Source organism: Ursus arctos, unplaced genomic scaffold (assembly GCF_023065955.2).
Source record: "Ursus arctos isolate Adak ecotype North America unplaced genomic scaffold, UrsArc2.0 scaffold_11, whole genome shotgun sequence".
Classification (NCBI taxonomy): domain Eukaryota; kingdom Metazoa; phylum Chordata; class Mammalia; order Carnivora; family Ursidae; genus Ursus; species Ursus arctos.
In genome coordinates this window covers 7083980-7104874 of record NW_026622775.1, presented here as the reverse complement: position 1 = coordinate 7104874, position 20895 = coordinate 7083980, and the positions used below count along the sequence as shown (strand labels likewise).

Here is a 20895-nt window from a genome sequence, read left to right as displayed (position 1 = left end):
TTATCCTTTTTCTGTAGGGTGAAGTTGATCAGATTTGAAGACAGCTGTAGCAAAAATTAATTCTTTTATGTTTCCTTAATTTTTAATGTTATCATTACATCTTATCCACTTTTATTTCAGTTTTATTTTTTACTGCGCAAGCAAATGACTTTTTTAACCTTAAATTTTAAGATATATATGTTTGTGGTCTACTTCATATAGAAATGATAGTAATTTAGGTCTTTCCTTTTTCCCTAATCTGTAATTAAATATATATGGTATAAAAATTCACTACAGACACAATATAAATGAAAATATCATGAGAGATACATTGTAGAGTTATTGCTGTCTCTTCACTCTTCTGCCAGCTAATAGTACTAACATGTTTACCCTAAAAGGAAAATAATGTGATAGAAAACCAAGACAAGGCTTGTTTGCTGTTGCAGTATCCAGAGTGAGCATTCCAAATGCACCTGTTGGAAAAAAGACCCTATGAAACCCCTTTCTTCAGAGATGAATGTTGATGTATTTCTTCAAGGCAGCTGAGAGACATGTGCAAATAGGCTCTAAGGACATCTCCTCCACCTTCCCCAAGTCATTGTGGTTTTTTTGGTGGTTGTTGTTTTTTTTACTAGGGGAGGCTAACAGGAATGGGATCCAAAGATGTAGAAGAAAAAAAGGAATCAGGAAGCTAGCGCGTTGTGATCACACCTCTGTTTTCCTTATGTGGCAGGGCCAAAGGCACGCATGTTTGAATGGGATTCTTGAAGATTGCATCTTTCACTTTATACATATTATTAAATTTTTATAAAGAAACTGTTTTGCATAGTCTCTGTGGTGAGGCCACGCATCCAACATGACTATGAATAATCTTTAGCATTCATTTGAGTTTCTGTGAAGATTTCCGGGGCTCATTGGTATTAGCACAAATTGTTTTGTTGTTTGTTTGCTCTTACTTGTACAAGATTAAGGATATACCTTCTGTAATTCAAGGTGTCTATATATAATTGTTGGGGGGAAATTGGGAAAGATGAAGCATTTTGGCAAGATTACAGCTGTTAATTATAAACATATCACAGAGAAAAAGTCATATCTCCTAAACTCCATCTCTTTCTTGCTCTATTAACTAAAGGCTGCTTTCTCAGAACAGAGTCAGTGTCAACTTGGCATATTAAAAGTACTAAACCTGAAACAACAGCAAGATGGATGGTTATGAAGGTGACAGTTTCATATTTGTCCCATCTTCTTTGACTTCTTTGGGTTTCCATGCCTGACTCCACAAAAACACTCAGTATCTCATAAAAGAACTTTACCTTACACTCACTGTTTGGTCTTTGTTCTGAAATTTCTCCTTAGCCAATTTTTAAAGCCTAATTCTTCCCTGATGCCCCTGACCACCAAATATGCTGTGTTTTATCTTTTCTGCCTAAAGCTTTTCTTTGGATTCAATTCTCAATATTTTCTTTGTGCTCTTGTTCTTTACCCCACTGTTCCATCAGTCACCTCAGATATTGAATCTTAATTAAATTTGACTCAGGAGCTTTTTACATTGGAACCACCATAAAGGAAGATGGTTTCATGGGTCTTGTCCTAGATATTCAGAAGGAATCAGATCATTTAAAAACCTTAATTAAGAGTTTAAAAGGTTGGCAAAAGATTTTAACAGACACTTCAAAAAAGAAGATATATGAATAAGCAATAAACACATGAAATGATGCTCAACATGAATAGTCAACAGGAAAATACAAAAATAAAACCACAATGAGATACCACTCTATACCTATTAGAATGGCTAAATAAAAAGACTGACAGTACAGAGTACTAGCAAGGATGGAAAGCACACAAAACTGTCATACATTGCTGGCGAATAACATGATATAATCATTTGGAAATCAGTTTGACAATTTCATATAAAGTTAAATGTATAGTTACTGTGGAATCCACAATTCCACTCCTAGTTAATGTTCATATCTTGACTGTGGTGGTGGCTACATGGGTGTGCATGTTTGCCAAAACTCATCAAAATGTACACTTAAAATGGGGCATTTTATTGTGTGTAAACCATGCCTCAATAAAGTTGATTAAAAATTAAATAAAAGTCAGTGGTAAAACTGAGTTTTACCCCAAAGAAAAACCTTAGTTAAGAAGTTGTAGGAATTTGGGGCAGTTTACAAAGATGTCATATGTACCATAAACTAGGCAGTATTGTAATCAAAGCATGTTGTCTTTGAATCAATATCATTCCTTATATGCCTAGTTTGTGTTAGGAATTATTCAAGCACTGTGTGACTACTGTCATGTTTAATGTTCAAAATATCCCAGTGAAGTGGATATTATTAGCCTCATTTAAAAGAGAGTACATTTCAGGAGGAATAGGTATTTTGAGGATTTGTTTAGACGCAGAATATAACTGGAGCACAGAAGGCCTGATATTATATGTCCGTACAATAACTAGTGCATTCTTCTATTTTCCATATAAACAGAAAAATGACTGATGAAACACCTTGAACAAATAATTTATATTCTTCAGTAATATCATTCACATCTGATTATAAGAATAATGCTATAGCAAAATATTTAGTGTTTTTATTGTTATAATTTGACTAATATTTTTTATAGATAGGGATTTAGCACATTCTTTATATTTTCTAATGTTTTCAAGAATCATTTTTTAAAAATTATTTTATTATGGTAAAAACTTAATTAATTATGAGTTTTATCCTCTTAACAAATCTTTAAGTGTGTTATACATTATTGTTGACTATTGGTACAATGTTGTATAGCAGATCTGTATTTACCTTGCTTAACTGAAACTTTATGCCTATTGATTAGTAACTCTCCATTTTCTGCTCCATCAACCCTGGCAACCACCATTCCACTCTTTGGTTCACTGAATTTGACTATTGTAGATACTTTATGTAAGTGGAATCATGCAGTATTTGTTTCTGTATCTGCTTTATTTTACTTAGCACAATGTCTTTAAGGTTCATCTAAATTGTTGCATATTACAGAATTTCCTTTTTTTAAAAGACAGAATAGTAGTCTATTGTATGTATGTACTACATTTTCTTTATCCATTTATCTTCTGATAGAGAAGTTGTTTCTACATCTTGGCTATTGTGAATAGTGCTACAATGAGCATGGGAGTGTTACTATCTCTTTGATATCCAGATTTCAGTTTGTTTGGATAAATACCCAGAACTGGAATTGCTGGATCATATGGTAGTTTTATTTTTAAATTGAAAAAAAAAATTTATGTATTCATTCCACAGCAGCTGCACCATTTTGCATTTTTGGTGTATCTATGAAATCATTGCTAAGACCAATGTCATGAAGCTTTTCTTTTATGTTTTCTGCTAGTCTTATATTGAAGTGTTTAAGTCTTGTATTGGAGTCTTTAATCCATTTTGAGTTTTGTGCAGGTGTGTGGGTATTTGGTGTTAGGTAAGGGTCCAGTTTCGTTCTTTTGCATATGGTTATCCAGTTTCCCAACACTGTTTGTTGAAAAGACTGTTCTTTCTTCATTGCTGATTCTTGGCACTCTTATCCTAGATCAGTCAGTGGTATATGTATGAATTTATTTCTGGGCTCGCTGTACATTGATCTGTCTTTATGCCAGTACTACACTGTTTTGATTACTGTGGCTGTATGACGTATTTTGAAATCAGGAAGCGTGATGCCTCCAGCTTTGTTCTTGCTCAGGATTGATTTAGCTTTTTGTTGTCTTTTGTGGTTCCATATAAATTGTGGAATTTTTTAAAAAATTTCTATTTCTGTAAAAAAAATGCTGCTGAAATTTTGATAGGGACTGCATTGAATCTATAGATTGCTTTAAGTAGTATGGACACTTAAACAATATTAACTCTTCCAAATGATGAACATGAGATGTATTTCCATTTGCGTGTTTAATTTCTTTCATCAATGCTTTGTTATATTCAGGGTATATTTTATAATATTAACTAAAATGACTATACAGTAAGTGAGATCTCAAGGTAATAGAATTAATTTACAAATTAAAACAACTTAAAGATTTCTCATCTTTTGGGGAAAAAAGGTAAACCTGTGTAAACTTGTTACTCTTTTACCAGACCCATGAAGACTTCAAGGTCTCTTAGTTAAGAAATACCATCTTCTTGGCACAGATTTGTCTTGAAGTATAAGTGACCGGCCTTTTTTTACCTTTCTATTTTTTTTTGAATTCTTGTTACAAGTTTATTTAAAAAGAGGTTTAATATAGGGGCACCTGAGTGACTCAGTTGGTTAAGTGGTCAACTCTTGATTTCGGCTCAGGTCATGATCTCAGGGTCCTGGGATTGAGCCCTGCATTGAGCCACACATCAGCTCTGTGTTCAGTGGGGAGTCTTCTTGAGAATTCTCTTTCTCCCTCTGCCTCTCCCAATGCACAATGCACTCTCTCTTTCTCTCTGAATAAATAAATAAATCTTTAAAAAGAGGTTTAATATAACAAGCATCAAACTAGTAGATAATATAGAAGCAGACAATTCCCAGAGACCCCAATATCACAATATTTTGAAGCTCTTACTTACACTCGAGTTGCTAAAGATATGGGAAATGTCTTTGATCCAGTTTCTGGAGTCTCTGATATCATCATGAGTTCAGTGATCTACTTTTCTAGGCTATATAGATCATGTTAGCTTTTTGGGGAATCACTGGTAACTATACTGTCCCCATATAACCCTCATTTTTTTTTTTTTTTTTTGCTTAGTTCTTGCATTATTCTGATCTTTACTTGTCAACCTCTCTTCAACTTTTGGCTTTAATTTTCCTTGTGATTTAATGTCTCAGTTTCTATGTTTCTTTCTTAGAGAGTGTCGAACTCATCTTAGTTTATGTACTTTTAAAAGCTCCCCCATCTATCCACATACATATTTCTCCCCTTTTTTCTTAAAATACCAATATACCTAAATAATAAAAATCAAACTTGGTTCAGTGACTTAACAGCTAAGTGAGAAACATAGTTATAAGTACTATGTGTAAAAAGCAGTCCTAGTTTAAAGTTAATTACTCCTAATCTTTCATTTCTCTGTCTGTATGACTCCATTCATAACAGTAACATAAATGAAAAGGATGAAAGGATGAAAAATGTAGTTTCATGAAATATGAGCTAATGATTTCAGTGTCCTCTTAAAAAGATGAGGTATGGCCTATCCATAGTTTCCAAGAGCTTAGCCCATACATCATTATCACTTAACCATCTTATTCTGAGATCACCATGCCTCCTGCTATACTGGATAGATGAGATGAGAGGACCATCCTGCCATCAGACCAAATGAAAGACGCAAATGAGGACATTATAGAAATGTTTGTTTTCAGTCACTGTTTCTTTGTGGAGGATAGGATTCATTAGAAGAGAAATGTAAATCGCTAATTTCCATATTTTGAACATTTGCTCATCAATTTGTAGGACCTGAGTGGATAGAACTTGTTTTTTCTGAAAAATCATAATTGCAAGATTTTTACCAGGTTATCAGAACTAACGTAATAGCATATCCCATAGTTAAACAATTCCTGTTTTGCATACCAGGTTCAGACAGATTTGTCACTCTTGCAGGTGACTAAAATCTGAACAACAATTCCAGGCATTCTGTAGCTTTGGTATTTATTCTCTAAATTCTTTTACCTAATTTTTATGTTTAGTGATGTCCTTTATTGGCTAATAGGGCCTGCGTTTTGGAAGATAGGGCTAAACTCATGCCACTGAAAGCAATTAGCATAATGTCAGCACTTAACACTTTTCCAGTGAGAAATCCTTTGATGTCTCTGTTTATAACTTCTAATTTCCAAGTTGAGAGTCAAGAAACTGAAATATTTTCTAAAATTACAAAAAATTGATAGCCACACTAAATGGGACAAAAATATAATGTTAAATATATTGATACGTTTTCATGTGAACAATGCTTGGAAAGTTGACGACAATGAGAAAGATATCATTAGGATGGTGAGATGTTAATAATTAAAAATTATTTAATTTTATTGTTATATTCTTTTTTAAAAACATATTTTATTTATTTATTTGAGAGAGAGAAGGAGTAAGAGAAAGATAGAGTGCATGAGCAGGGGCAAGGAGAGGGAGAAGCAGACTCCCCATTGAGCAGGAAGCCTGACATGGGGCTTGATCCCAGGACCCTGGGATCATGACCTGAGCTGAAGGCAGACACTTAACTGACTGAGCCACCCAGGTGCTCCAGATTTTATTGTTATATTCTTTTCATGGAGATGGTAACCAGTAAAGTAAGACTGACTGGTGGGATCTCTTTCTTTTTCAGAAATTATAACTTGATTTGATACTTGTTAATCAACAATGAATGGGGCAAGCAGCTATTATGACTGTTGATTGTTTAGCCATTAGAACACTAGAGGTCACTGTAGCTAGTATTTGTGTCACGATTTCAATGATTTTGTTAAATTACTAGCAATTTTCTGTTTAAATAACTGTTTTAAAGGGAATCCCATCTTCCTGATGTGATAGAATAGCTTATATATCTCTATATATTTATATTCTTAAATAACTCTACCTATATTTCTTTATTCTATTTTAGAAAGCAAATAATTTAAAAAAAGGGAAATATACAAGACAGGTGAGAAATGGGCATGTCTGTCAAAATTGGAAAGTGTATGTTTTTACTTTGCTTTAGATGTTCTTTGTTCTACAACCAAGTCCCAATTTCAATTTCTCATACTATTAGCCTGTGACAAAGTAAACTTCAGGTGACACATGCACATGTCACTTACACTCCTAATGGGTTAATTAAGGCTGGATACAATTGCAAGCCCTCAAGAGAAGCTGTTTTGAGAAGGTAGAGGGCCGAGAAGCTGCTCACTTGTGCCTCCACGTTATCATATTAATCAGCAGGAAAACCTGAGTTCTAAAAGTTGTCTTGGAAACAGGTCTTCGGCCTCTTCCGTGGCTTCAGGAGAGTCCAGTCTCACTGAAGTCAAAAGCTGGGTCTGCCTCTTCAACCTGTGGAGGCAGTGGGAGCAGAAGACTTGGGTCTAATTGGTATTTATTGTTGCCATTGTTTTGCATTCCAGACCTTTGATAAACCTTTCCCAGCACAGCAAACCCATGGTTAACGCCACAGCAGTGAGGAAGCTATGGGAGCAGAACTGCAATTAACCTTCATGGGCAAAACAAAACATAAAAAACCATGAGGTAGGCTTGCGTTTTGCAGATGCAATTTTTAATGACAGCTGGCAGGTGAAAACAATATACCTTAAAATGAGAACATATTTGTGTTCATACACAATAACCAGAGAAGAGACATTTATCTAAAAAAGGGCTAATTATTCATACTGACGTAAAGAAAAAAAAAAGGAAGAATGTAAAAGACAAAATAGTTATAATTAAAAAGTAGATCGTTTCTAATACTGGGATTCAAGTGTGAGTGTTGTCAGGTGGCTTTTTATTTAAGTGACAATGCTCAACGAGTACAAAAAACCTAACCCTTTTCTCAAAACTTTTTCCATGTTGTTATGTGTAAGAGGTGGTATTTATAATGGGAAATATTACGTCTTATGAAGCTGCAAATTCCAGGTAATTATCACTGGGCAAGACACTTACTTGCTTTAAGCCTCAATTTCAGTATCTGAAAAATTCAAAGAGGTGCCTTAACAGCCTGTAAGCTGAAGGCTCTGCCACATTATATTTTGAGACCCTTTGGGGCTCTAAGCTCTATGACTCTGTAATGCTTTGTAGCAGAACCTCTTCAGTAATTTATCCCTTAACAGATTGCTTCACATGTTAGTAATAACAGGAGGCTGAGGAAAGTTCATTAGATAAAGATTAAGGGAAATAAAAGTCAAGAGAGAGAAGTCAAGCTCTGAACCCAGAAAAGAACGGTATTTGGAGGTAGAGGAAAGTGACCGGGTAGAGGTGGCTGTGTTAGGGAGAGAGGCCAGGTGGAGGTAAAAAATAGAAGAAGAAAGGAAACCAGAAAAGGGACAAGGGTAAGGAGGGCTTCTATGCATGAATTAGCAAAGGAGACACATTTAAGAGGTGGGATGAGCTCTCAGAATTCGGGAGTCAGGCTTGTTGGTAGGAGGGGTTAGCCTAGCCTCCCTCCCAGTTCTTATCTGAGCAGTCACCATGGTTGTGCATTGTCTGTGCACAGTGCTTGTGGGCTCACTGGCGCTGCCGAATATAGAGGCTTATAAATTTGAAAGGCAGATATATCTTCCTATCTTGATTCTAAAGCATTTTCCCTTCTCAGAAGCTGCACTTTGAATTTAGAGGCTGTTCTGAAGGTCGAACCCTCAAGAGAATCAAGGCAATGTTGTATGTGGGATATGGTTAAAACCTGGGCCAAGGCCCAGAAATTCTGATGCAGCGAATCTTAGTGTCTTCCTGGAACCTCTGGGAGTTGCTGATATTGTGGGCTCTCAGCTGGAATATATTCAGTACATTAAAATTTTTTATTGTGTCAGTTTTCACTCCAAATTGCTTGTCAGCTTGGGAATATTCTGGTATTAGCTTGTCCCCCAGTGTTACGGTTTTTCTTCTACTTTTGTAAATCTGAAACTATTAAACTATTAAATGAAATGCTATGTGGAATAAAGCCTTGCTCCCATCTTCGCTTTGGCCCTCTCTTCTCCCTAAAGTTTAGCCGCGTTATTTAAAGATTCAGAAGTTCTTGGAAATTTTATCTTGGTACTTTTGTTACTTTAAATTGATTTTCTATACAAGGGAAGCAAGTCCTCCTGGATTTGACCTCTATCCGTTTTTCATGTCATCTTTACATACACACCAGCTGTTACCAGGTGGTGAAGAAGATTGGACAGTGGGCCTTGGCTGGCGATAATTCAAAGCACCACTTTCTCCCCGTCTCTCTGAACTGTTCTGACATTCCCAGTGGCCGCTGGGGGGAGCCACATACCCATATTCTCTCAGACTTTGTAACAAAGTCCCTTTTTAAGGAAGCTGAGATCATATTTAGCTTGTGGCCAATATGAAAAGTAAATTGTTTTAAATGTCTTTGGAAAGAAAGCAGCAATTCAAACTGACAAATTTATGGGTTTAAATTTGAATCAAATATTGTATTTGAATTTCTCCCGTTTCTTCTCTAGAGGATATGGAAACTAATGAAAAAGGGAATGTATCTTGAAGGAGAAATGCATACTTGCAAAGCACTGCTTTCCTATCTTCCTTTGGCATGCTCTTCTCAGGTTGGTAGCTGTGAGGTGGTTAAAACTCCAAATATACTTGTCTTGTTTAGGTTATAAGGTCATGTTGAGCTGTTACAGCTCCCAGATTGTCTAGAAAAATCAGACAAACAGCATTTAAGGAGATATATATATATATATATATATATATATATATATATATATATATATATATATATAAATAATTTTTTTTAAATTTCATTCTTTTTGTTTTGCATCTCTCAACTGTCTCTAAATGGAATCTATTTTTTAACAATATCTAGAAATAATCTTAAATCATAATGTCAAGAGATTCTCCATACTGTGGGAAGCAGAAAGATAAAGTAGCAGAGATACTGGGGCTACTACTCCTGCATCAGTTTATACCAGTGGCTCTTTTGTGTACTGTTTGAACACAGCCATACAAAAAAAAACTGAGAAAGAGTAATGAAATTAAATAAAGAATGGCGTTTCACCTCAGAAACTGGGATTTATTTTAAATCTTTTTTTGGAGGAATGGGGTCAAATGTATATTGAGAAATCTTGGATGTGGGATTTAAGAAGGTTGTAAACCCAGTGACTTCAAACCTTAATTAATGTGTTGCAAACAAAGGGACCAGTGCCTCTGACACCCTTTGCTTAGCTTATCTGTAAGGAGGATCCCTCATTTGATGAGACTATATTAGTAGTCTCTTTATTTTCTCACCAGGCATTTTAGAGAGTCATAATCTTGTCCTGTTTCCATTAAACTGCAATATAATCAGCTATCTCTTTGAAGAATAATAACAAAAAAAATCCTAAAATTTTAAGTGGATTAATGCTGTGCCAAATTTATGTGAACTATATATTAATGCTCATTATATTTGAAAGGACAGGCTCTTCTTTAGGAAAAAAAATTAAAATTAAACAATAGAATTTTGTGACCATAAAAGATCATCTCAATCAAACCTGTCATTTTTTCATGACTAAAAAGAAGAATCATACCCATGTTTGTGACCAGACTATTTTGGAAGAAAATTTAGTTATAGATATGACTGGAAAATTATTTTTCACCACCATTATTAAGATACTGTTTTGTAAAGAAAGATACAGTATTGGCAGATTATTTTGAGGGAGTTATTTTGTAGAAAATGAGCCTTTGTTGAGGGTTTGCTCTGTTCCAGACATTTTATATGTATTTGTTCACTTACTATTCCCAATAACACAATAAAAATACTATATATTTTACAGATTAGGAAACTCAAGTGCAGATGTTAAATAATATATACAGCTTTGAACAGTTAATGTCAAAGACATAGTCAAAACAGGTCTCTGTGATACCAACATCTATTCTCTTAAGAACAATTTTTCTCTTTTGCCTCAATTTTCTTGAGAAATAATTGACATACATCACTGTATAAGTTTACTGTATTCAGCATTGATTTGCATTTATTGTAAATGATTATCACAATAGGCTCAGCTAACATCCATTTTCTTATATAGATAAAATATAAATAAAAGAAAGAAGAATAAAGGAAAAAAAATTCTCCTTATGATAATTCTTAGGTGATGATTCATCTCCTTCTGATGACTTACCCTGTTAACAACTTTCCTGTATATTACGCAGTGGTATTAACTATAATCATTATGTTGTGCGTTATATCCCAGTACTTATTTATCTTGCAACTGCAAGCTTGCACCTTTTGATCACCTTCCTCTGATTCTACCTCCCTCTGCTCCCTGCTTTTGGTGACCACAAGTCTGATCTCTTTTTCTATGAATTTGGGTTTTTTTCCTTTGGTTTTTGTTTTTGTTTCTTAGATTTTAAATAGAAGTAAGATTATACAATTATTTATCTTTCTCTAACTTATTTCACTTACCATAACACCTTCAAGGTCTGTTCATGTTGTCACAAATGGTAGGATTTCCTCATTTCTTATAGCTGAATAATATCCCATTGAATATATTTACCACAACTTTTTTATCCATTCATTCATTGATAAACACTTAAGTTGGTTGTTTCCATGTCTTGGCTATTATAAATAATGCTCTATGAACATGGAGGCACAGATACCTTTTCAAGTCAGTGTTTTTGATACGTTTGGGTATATTTCCAAAATTAAATTGCTGAATCATATGGCAGTTCTAATTTTTAATCTTTTTGAGGGTCCTCCATACTGTCTTCCATAGTGGCTGTACCAATTTACAATCCCACCAGCAGTGTACCAGGGTTCTCTTTTCTCCACAGCCACACCAGCATTTGTTATCTCTTGTTTTTTTGATGATAACCATTCTAAGAGCCATTGTGGTTTTAATTTGCATTTCTCTAGTGACTAGTGATGTTGAGCGTCTTTTCGTAACTGTTGGTCTTACATGTATTTTATTTGGAAAAATGTTTCTTTGAGTCATTTGCCTGTATTTTAAATTGTTTTTATTGTTTTGTTTTGTTCTGTTTGGTATTGAGTTGGCATGAGTTCATTATATTTTTTGGATATTAACCCTTACCAGATACATGGTTTGCAAATGATGTTTCCTATTTTGTATATTGTCTTTTCACTTCGTTGATAATATCTTGCTGTGCAGAAGCGTTTTAGTTTGATGCAGTCCCACTTAGTTTATTTTTTATTGCTTGTGCTTTTGGTATTTTATACAAAAAATTATTACCAAGACCCATGCCAGGGAGCTTTGTTCATGTTTTCTTTTAGGAGTTTCTTCTAGGAGTTTAATGGTTTCAGGTCTTATATTTAAGTTTTTTTATCCATTTCAAGTTATTTTTTGTGAGTGGTGTAATGTATGGGTCCAGCTTCATTCTTTTACATGTGGATATCCAATTAAATGCCATTGGAATCTTGATAGAGATTGCATTGAATCTATAGATGGCTTTTGGAAGTATTCACATTTTAGCAACATTAATTCTTTCAATTCATGAACATGGGGCACCTTTTCATTTATTTGCATCTTCAGTTTCTTACATCAGCGTCTTATAGTTTTAAGCATAGAGATCTTGTACCTCCTTACTTAAAATTATTCCTAAGTATTTTATCCTTTTTGATGCTGTTGTAAATGGGATTGATTTCTTCATTTCTTTTTCAGAAATTTTGGTGTTAGTGTCTAGAAATGCCAGTGATTTTTGCATGCTAATTTTGTATCTTGCAAATTTACTGAATTCATTGATTAGATCTAAAAGTTTTTGACTTGAGACTTCAGGATTTTCTATATATAAAATCATGTCATTCAAATGCAAGCAATTTTACTTCTTCCTTTACAATTCTGATACCTCTTATTTCTTTGCCTTGCCTGACTGCTCTAGCTAGGACTTCCAGTGCTATGTTGAGCAGGAGTGGTAAGCACAGGAACCCTTGTCTTGTCCCTGATCATAAAAGAAAAATTTTCATTCTTTCACTCTTAAGTATGATGCTAGCTGTCAGCTTGTCATATATGGCCTTTATTATGTTGACATATGTTCCTTCTATGGCCAATTTTTTAAGAGTTTTTTTTATCATGAATGGATGTTGAATTTCATTGAATGCTTTTTCTGAGTCTTTTGAGATAGTCATATGATTATTTTCTTTCATTCTATTAATATCACATTGATGGGTTTGCATATGTTAAACTGTCTTTGCATCACAGGGATAAATCCCACTTGGTCATGGTGAATAATCCTTTTAATTTCCTACTGAATTTGATTTGCTCATATTTCATTAAGAATTTTTTCATTTTTATTCATCAGGAATAATGAATGGCCTTCAGGTTTGTTTTGTTGTTGTTATTACTGTTGTTTTTGTTGTTTTTTTTTTTTTTTTTAGTAGTGTCCTTTTCTGGTCTTGGATAGAATAATGCTCTTCTTGTAAAATGAGTTTGGAAGTGTTCTTGCTCTTTTATTTTTTGGAGGAGTTTGAGAAGGATTGATGTTTGTTATTCTTTAAATGGTAAAAGTTACCAGGGAAGCCATTTGGTCCTGGTTTTTCTTCATTGGGACGTTTTTGATTATTGATTCAATCTCCTTCCTAGTAATTGGTATATTCAGATTTTCTATTTCTTCCTGCTTTAGTCATGGTAAGTTGTATGTTTCTAAGAATTTTTCCATTTCTTCTAGGCTATCGAGATTGTTGACATATTTTGATCTTGAATTTCCATGGTATCAGTTGCATGTCTCTTATTTATAATTTTGTTGATTGGGTCCTTCTTTGTTTTTGTTTTGTTTTGCTTGGTTACTCTAGCTACGGGTTTGTCAATTTTATATTCTCAAAGAACAAACCTTTTATTTGGTCAATCATTTCTATTGTTTTTCTGTTCACTATTTCATTTGTTTCTTTTATAATATTTATCATTTCCTTTCTCCTGTTAAATTTGGGTTCACTTTGTCCTTTTCCTGGTCGCTAAGGCATCATTAGGTTGCTTATTTGGGATCTTTCCTGCTTCTTAGTGTAGAAATTTATTATTATCAACTTCCTCCTTAGAACAGCTTTTACTGCATCCCATAAATTCTAGCAAGTTGTGTTTCCATATTTGTTTGTTTCAAGAAACTTTTTAAATTTCATCTTTGATCCATTGGTTGTACAGGAGAATGATGTTTAATTCTCATGAGTTTATAAATTTTCCAGTTTTCCTCCTCTTATTGATTTTTAGTTTCATGCTATTATGGTCATAGAAGGTACTTGGCATGATTTCAGTCTTCTTCAATTTTCTAAGATTTGTTTTGTGGGCTAACATATGGTCTACCCTAGAAAATGTTCCATGTATGCTTGAAAAAAATGTGTATTATGCTGTTGTTGGATAACATGTTCTGTGAGTCCGTTAGGTCCATTTGGTCTAAGGTATTGTTCAAATCTGTTGTTTGCTTATTGATTATCTCTTGATAATTATTGAGAGTGGAGTATTAAAGTCTCCAACTATTATTATATCATTGTTTATCTTTCCTTTTGGCTCTTTTAGTTTTTGTTTTATATATTTAGGTGCTCTGATGTTGGGCACATAAGTATTTGTAAACATTATATCTTCTTGATGTATTGATCCCTTTATCATTGCATAATCACCTTCCTTTTCTGTTTCTATCATTTTTAGTTTAAAGTCTATTTTCTCTGATCACATACAGTTACTCCTGCTTTTTGTTGGTTACTATTTGCTTGCAATTTCTTTTTCTATTCCTTCACTTTCAGTCTATGTGTTTTAAGGCTAAAGTGAGTCTCTTATAGGCAGAATATTGTTAGATCATCTTGCTTTTTTTTATTCATTCAGCCATTCTGTGTCCTTTGAATTGATAATTACATCTGTTTACATTTAAAGCAATTGTTGGTAAGTAAGATTTACTGTTGCCTTTTTTTTTCATTGTTTTCTGCTTGTTTTGTAGATCCATTTTTCCTTGCTTCTTATACTGCTGTTTTTTTATGTGTTTTAATATATTTTGATATCAGTGTGCTTTGACTAGTTTATCATGGTCTTTTGAATAATTACCACAAGATTTTTCTTGGGTTATCATGAGGGTTATATAAAATATCTTAGGCTGGACGTGAGCATTCCTGGGGTGCAGATGTCAGGAGGAGGTGACTGTGGGGAGATCACGTCTCCACTGAGCACTTGGATTCAGCTCCTTCATTTCCAACATGGAAGAAACTTACAACAATTCCCTGGACCCTAAAGGCTATTATAATGCTCCTATAATAAAAATCACCAGATCAGGGTCTGCAGGTTTCCTTATCATCTTATCAAGTATAGAAAGAATCATCTTGATGTGACAGATTGGCGACCTGTCCCTTTAATGCTTGCCATCAGGTTCCTTGGGCCAAAATCAGTCATCACATCTCAAGCTGTGATGATAAAAGTTGTATTGAGCAGGATGTTGTCAACAAACCAGGAAACTTGGACAAGAGACTCTGGCTGAGCACACATGGCAGTGCACTCCTTGTGATGAAGACAGATAAAAATCTTTGGTAACAGACTAGCACCCCATTGGTCTGGGGCACAGACAACTACTGTGGCAACAACAGCCCTGCAAGCAACATAATCATGGGACACAAGAGTAATGTGGCTTCAGGAATGTGCATTCCCAAGTCTCTACTGTATGTTCTGCCATTGAAAAAAAATGGAAATGCACAATAACTGAATATCTGTCTCATCAGATGCCAGACCCTAAAAGACTTTTGCTTCTTCCTGCTACCAGTGGGTTCTTCATTTTTTTCTCCTAATCTAATTATAGAAAGATAAACTGTGATCTTTAAACTGAAAAAAAAAAAATCTTAAACACCTATAACACTATTTTAAAATGATAACATCCTAACTTCAATAGAATTATCATACTTTACACTTTTACTTCTTCCTCTCACATTTTAGGTTATTGCTGTTACAATTTACATTTTTAAAAAATACTTTATTTATTTGTCAGAGAGAGAGAAAGAGCACAAGCAGGGGGAACAGCAGTCAGAGGGGGAAGCAGGCTCCCTGTTGAGCAAGAAGCCCAAGGTGGAACTTGATCCCAGGACCCTGGGATTATGACCTGAGCCAAAATCAAGAGTTGGACACTAAACTGACTGAACCACCCAGGCACCCCTGTTTTGATTATGTTAATTAGCATTATTTTACTTCAACTTAAAGAACTCCCTTTAACATTTCTTTAAGGCAGATCTAGTGGTAATGAACTTTCTCAGCTTTTGTTTGTTTGGGAAAGTCTTTATTATCCCTCCTTTGTTTCTGAAGGACCAATTTGTCAGGTATAAAATTCTTGGTTGACAGCTATTTTCTTTCAATATTTTGAATATGTCATTCATTTCTCTCCTGGCCTGAAAAGTTTCTGTTGAGAAATCCACTGATAGTCTTGGGGGATTCCCTTGTATGTAACTTCTCTCTTTTATCTTGCTGCTCTTAAAGTTTTTTGTCTTTGACTTTTGATAATTTAATTATAACATGTCTCAGTGTAGCCCTATTTGAGTTCAAGTTATTTGGGATCATTTGGGCTTTCTGGATCTGGATGCTCATCGTTCTTCAGGTTTGGGAAGTTTTCAGCCATCATTGCTTTAAATAAACTTTCTGTCTCTTTCTCTCTCTCTTTTTTTTCTCTAGAATTTCCATAATGCATATGTTGTTTTTTCCTTGTGTCTTATAATTCCCATAGGCATTCTTCATATGTTTTCATTTTTTTTTCTTTTTGCTCCTCTGACTGTGTAATTTCCAATATTCTATCCTCCAAGTCACTTCTTTCTTCTGCATGCCTGCTTTTGAAACTATGGAATTCTTCCGTTCAGTTTTTGCATTTTTCAACTCTAATTTTATGGGTTTTTTTATGGTTGCTATTGTCTTGTCAACTTTTCATTTTTTTATGCATTTAAAAAAAATTTTGTTCAGTTATGTGTTTTCTTGTAGTTTGCTATACTTCCTTAAGAGGATTATTCTGAATTCTCTGTCTGACAGTTTATTAGATGTCCATTTCTTTAAGGTCGGTTATTGGAACTTGGTTAGTTTCCTTTGGTGGTTCCATGTTTACCTATTTTTCTTTGATTCCTTACACTGCTATCTGCACATTTGAATAATGGGGCTTTTTTTCTAGGCTTTATAGCTTGCTTTGGCAGAGATAGTTCTTCAACAGTCTGCTCAGTTTGGGTTTTTGAGGGTGTCTGCTGGTAATGTCCTTAGACAAGTAGGGCCTTCTATTATGGTCTATATTTGGGTGAGGCAACTGTTCAAGCTGTGAGGACTGCTAGATATGATTGCTGGATTTGTTTCCTACCAAGTGAGGCTATAGGATGAGCTCTGTGGTTGCCTGAATTCTTTTGTCAGGCTCACTAGATGGTTGAGACCGGGTACCATATTCAATAATAGATTGGGTTATGAATTATCATCCCTGCCCTGAAAGAGCTATAGGACAGGGCCCAGGACCTCTAGAGTTCACTGGGGGCCCAAATCAGGCCTGAGTATGCACTGAATTCTCTGGTCATGTGAGGCCACTAGTTTTGCTCTGTAGACTGGGGAAGCCATGGGCTATGCTGTCTGTTCAAGTGCCACTGTGCTGAGGGCTGTTGAATTGGCTACACAACTTCCCATGTGCTCTGGTTAGGTTTCCTGGTGGGACAGGCTGAAGGCTAGACTCAGGATTGAGTGGGGCTACTAATTAGATTCTCTTCCTGGGTGCAGCAGAAGAAGCATCTCCAAAATTGGTAAAGTTCTTTGTCTGTTGTCTTAACTCAAGCCAACCCGCACCCCGAGTTCCCTCTGAACCCCGAGTTCCCTCTGCATTGCTTTGCAAACTATTAGCTCTGTCTATCCCTTTCACTTGAATACTGCTGAGCTGCATAGCTTTAAAGCATTTTCACTAGCCCTTCTGGTTAGATGGGGCTGGAAGACACCCTCTACAAAGGTGGGACAATGTCTCAACTCCCTTTTCTATGTAGTAGCTGGAGGGCATCTTCAGGCTACTGTCAATTTCCCAAACAAGCTCTCTGATTGGGAGGGGCCTGAGCTACCCTTAGCCGTGGCAGTGAATTAATACCCTGCCTGTGCATAGTATGCAAAGCTTCCCTGTCCAGTACTGGCTTTGCTTTGAGAATAATCAGCTCTGCTCACCTGCCTCTCAGCTTGAACATCACTGGGCTACAGAGCTTTCAGGAGTTGTCACTAGTCCTTCTAGTCAGATGGGGCTGCACAACACTCCATAGCATGTGAGGCTGTGACTCAACATCTTGCCTGGCTGAGCTGGCAAAACCCACTTGAGTTCAGGCAGATCTGAACCCCAGTGAGTTTCCTGGTCAGAGTAACCGCAACTCGGTTTTGCAGATGAGCAAAGCTGCTGATTGGGATTACTATGTGGGCACTGCAGGTATGAACTTGATCTGCCAAGATTCTTTGCTGGTTGTTGCAAGACCCTCCGCCCTTCTCTGTCACAGTCAGATTCCCAGTAGTTGGATGCTACAGATTCTCCTATGTCCTACCAGTCCCCATGGTGCAAGATCAGAGTAGGGGCTCCCACAAAGTGACCCACAATGCTGGTTTTCCTGCCTGGATTTTCTTCCCACTGAAGGAACTGAAGGGTCAGGGGAGACCTCTTGCATGATGCTATGCTGTCCTGGGGGAGGGGTAATGTGGTCAACATGTAGCTGCTTCTCTTACCCTTCTAATGCAGTTTGTTTTGGTCTCTGTGGTGCAGGGGTGGTACGTTAGACTCATCCCCCATGTTCTAGGATTCTCTCAGTGTCTTCCTCTTCAATAGATCTTAGTTATTTTTGTGAGGGGGGAGTCAAATGAGGAATGACCTATGTCACCATATTGATGATGTCACTCTCATTTTTCTTTTTTTATTTTTGTACCATTTAATTTAAATTGTTATATATGTTAGTTTACATAATTCATGTTTTCTTAAGTTTAGAGTGATATGTCAAAATAGTCTAAAACAAATCCATGTTTTATGCTTGTGTCACTTTATGTAGAGAAATTTGCATTGCTATTCTCTAAAGGCTATAATGATTAACAGGTTAGGTAGTTCTCTTTTCCTAGAAATCAATTTTTAGAATTATTAAAATTCTCACAGTGAAGAAATAAATGTAGGTGTCTTACTCTAGTATCTAATTAATACTACCTAGCCAAGCTTCAGATGTGTAACTAGATTTGATTCTAAGGAGTCTCTTCTTCCAGTTTCGGTTTTGGGTACTGTCTTATCATTTAAAGGTAGATGGAAATGACATATGTGTATCAGAAAAAGAATGAGGGGAAATGTGATTTCTATTTCTTAAGTAGCTCAAATATTAAATGAAGTAGGTGTTTATTGGATAATAGGGAAAAGAAGGTTATTGGAGAAGTTAAGTAGGACAATAACATCTGCTTTAATCACAGGTACTGAAGAAATATTTATAGAGAGCAACAGAAGAGCAGCAAGTGAAAGATTATTCTTTTATTCCTTTAATTTGTTTCTTTGATCTTATGTTATTTAACAAAAAGCCTTAGTTTAACAAATGAAGTCTTAGAAATAAGTAGAAAGAAAGGGATACTTTATTAGAACAATAAACATTATGATCATTAAGAGAAATATTTTTAAATGACAGTGGATTTTGTTTCAGATTTTGCTGTATTAATATCAAAGTTTAGGCAAACAAATAGCTAGTATGCAAGCAATGTATAATAAATAAATTGTAAATTAGAAATAACAAGAAGAAATTAAAAATGACCTAGATAAAATTTTCCTGTGGACGCATTATTTGCCATGTCCTCATTTCAGTGTTCTAGGTACAAACTTGTCTTGAATAATTTAATCTTGAAAATTTCAAAACTTCAGAGAAGTATAAATGCTGGCACAATGAACACTCACATACCCTTCACCTAGATTCTGTAATTGCTAACATTTTGCCACATTTTATTTTTCTGTATTTTTCTCTGTCTCTGTTTGTGTCTCTCCACACATCTACTATTGAAAATTAATTGCAGACATCATGACATTTTACCTCTGGATACTTCAGCATGCACTTTCTAAGAATAAAGAACTTTCTCATACTTAACTACAAAACTGTTATCACACTTTAGGAATTTTATAGTAATTCAACAATTTTATTTTATATCAAATTTATTTAAAAATTTTTCCAATTGTCTCCCAATGTGATCCCCCACTGCTCTTGGAGGTTCTTTTCATTAGCCTAGCAGAAAACTCAGCAAAGGTCTGCCTGGGTGGCTCAGTCGGTTAAGTGTCTGTCTTCGGCTCTGGTCATGATCTCAGGGTCCTGGGACTGAGCCCCACATTGGGCTCTCTGCTCAGCGAGGAGTCTGCTTCTCCCTCTTCCTCTGCTCGTTCTCTCTCTCTCTCTCTCTCACTTGCTCAGTCTCCCTCTCAAATAAAGTCTTTAAAAAAAAATAAAAGAAAACTCAGTCTAAGTCTAGGTTAGTTCCATGGAAGATGAGGTTGATAGCAGACAGACCTTGAATTCTGGAAGCTCCATATTTCTAATGAGGCTGTTTCCTTAACCTCGGAGCTTCCAGTGTTACCTAGTTGCATAGATCCTTTCTGCCCAACCTACACTCTAGTGTAAGTGCTTCATCAGTAGAGAGGGGCCCCTCTCTACTTCACATTGGCTAAGAACTTAAAAGTTATCTATGCCCAACATAAATTGTGACATTATAGGAATCATAGGGACTACATGCACTCTGCTAATGTTTCTGTTTTAAAACCTCTCACCTGTTTTAAAACCCTGTTGTATAACCTAGTACCTGTCTGTGACCACTATGGATGGCATCCCCCAGAGACTTAAGCAATATATTTTTTCCTATCCACGATCTAGTCAGGGTTCATACATTGCATCTGGTTTTTATCTCTCTTTAGTCTTATCTGAAACAAGACTCATCTCTTTTAAATTTTTACCCAATGACAATGACTTTTGAACTCAGGGTAATTTTCTTATAGTTGTCATACATTCTAGATTTGTCTGACTGCTTGCTCATAGTATCACTTAATTTGTTTCTCTATCCCCTGTATTTACTGTACTTTGAATTTGTGGTCTAGAAGTTTCACTAGATTAAGTTCAAAACTTTATGGCAAGACTATTTCATAGGTGATGATCCATATTATGTATTACATTTTATCAGAAAGCATATAATAAAATTGTCTCACTGTTAGTGATTAGCTAAGGTACAGACCACCAGAATTAGTATTGAAAAAAACCATACTTTTTGAGGATTGGAGTTAAGATGGCGGAGGAGTAGGGGTCCCCTTTTTCAGCTGGTCCCCTGAGTCGAGCTGGATAGGTACCAGACTATCCTGAACACCCACAGAATCAGCCTGAGACGTAGGAAGATACACCTGGACCTGTA

At 35.4% G+C, this 20895-nt stretch overlaps 1 long non-coding RNA gene and 1 pseudogene across 1 annotated transcript in view; both read left to right on the top strand.

Moving 5' to 3' along the window:
- Positions 1-20895, top strand: part of LOC130543329 (uncharacterized) — a 576439-nt gene that overhangs the window by 246499 nt on the left and 309045 nt on the right. The gene's annotated exons all lie outside the window — the stretch shown is intronic.
- On the top strand, positions 14721-15216 carry LOC113255574 (gametocyte-specific factor 1-like; annotated as a pseudogene).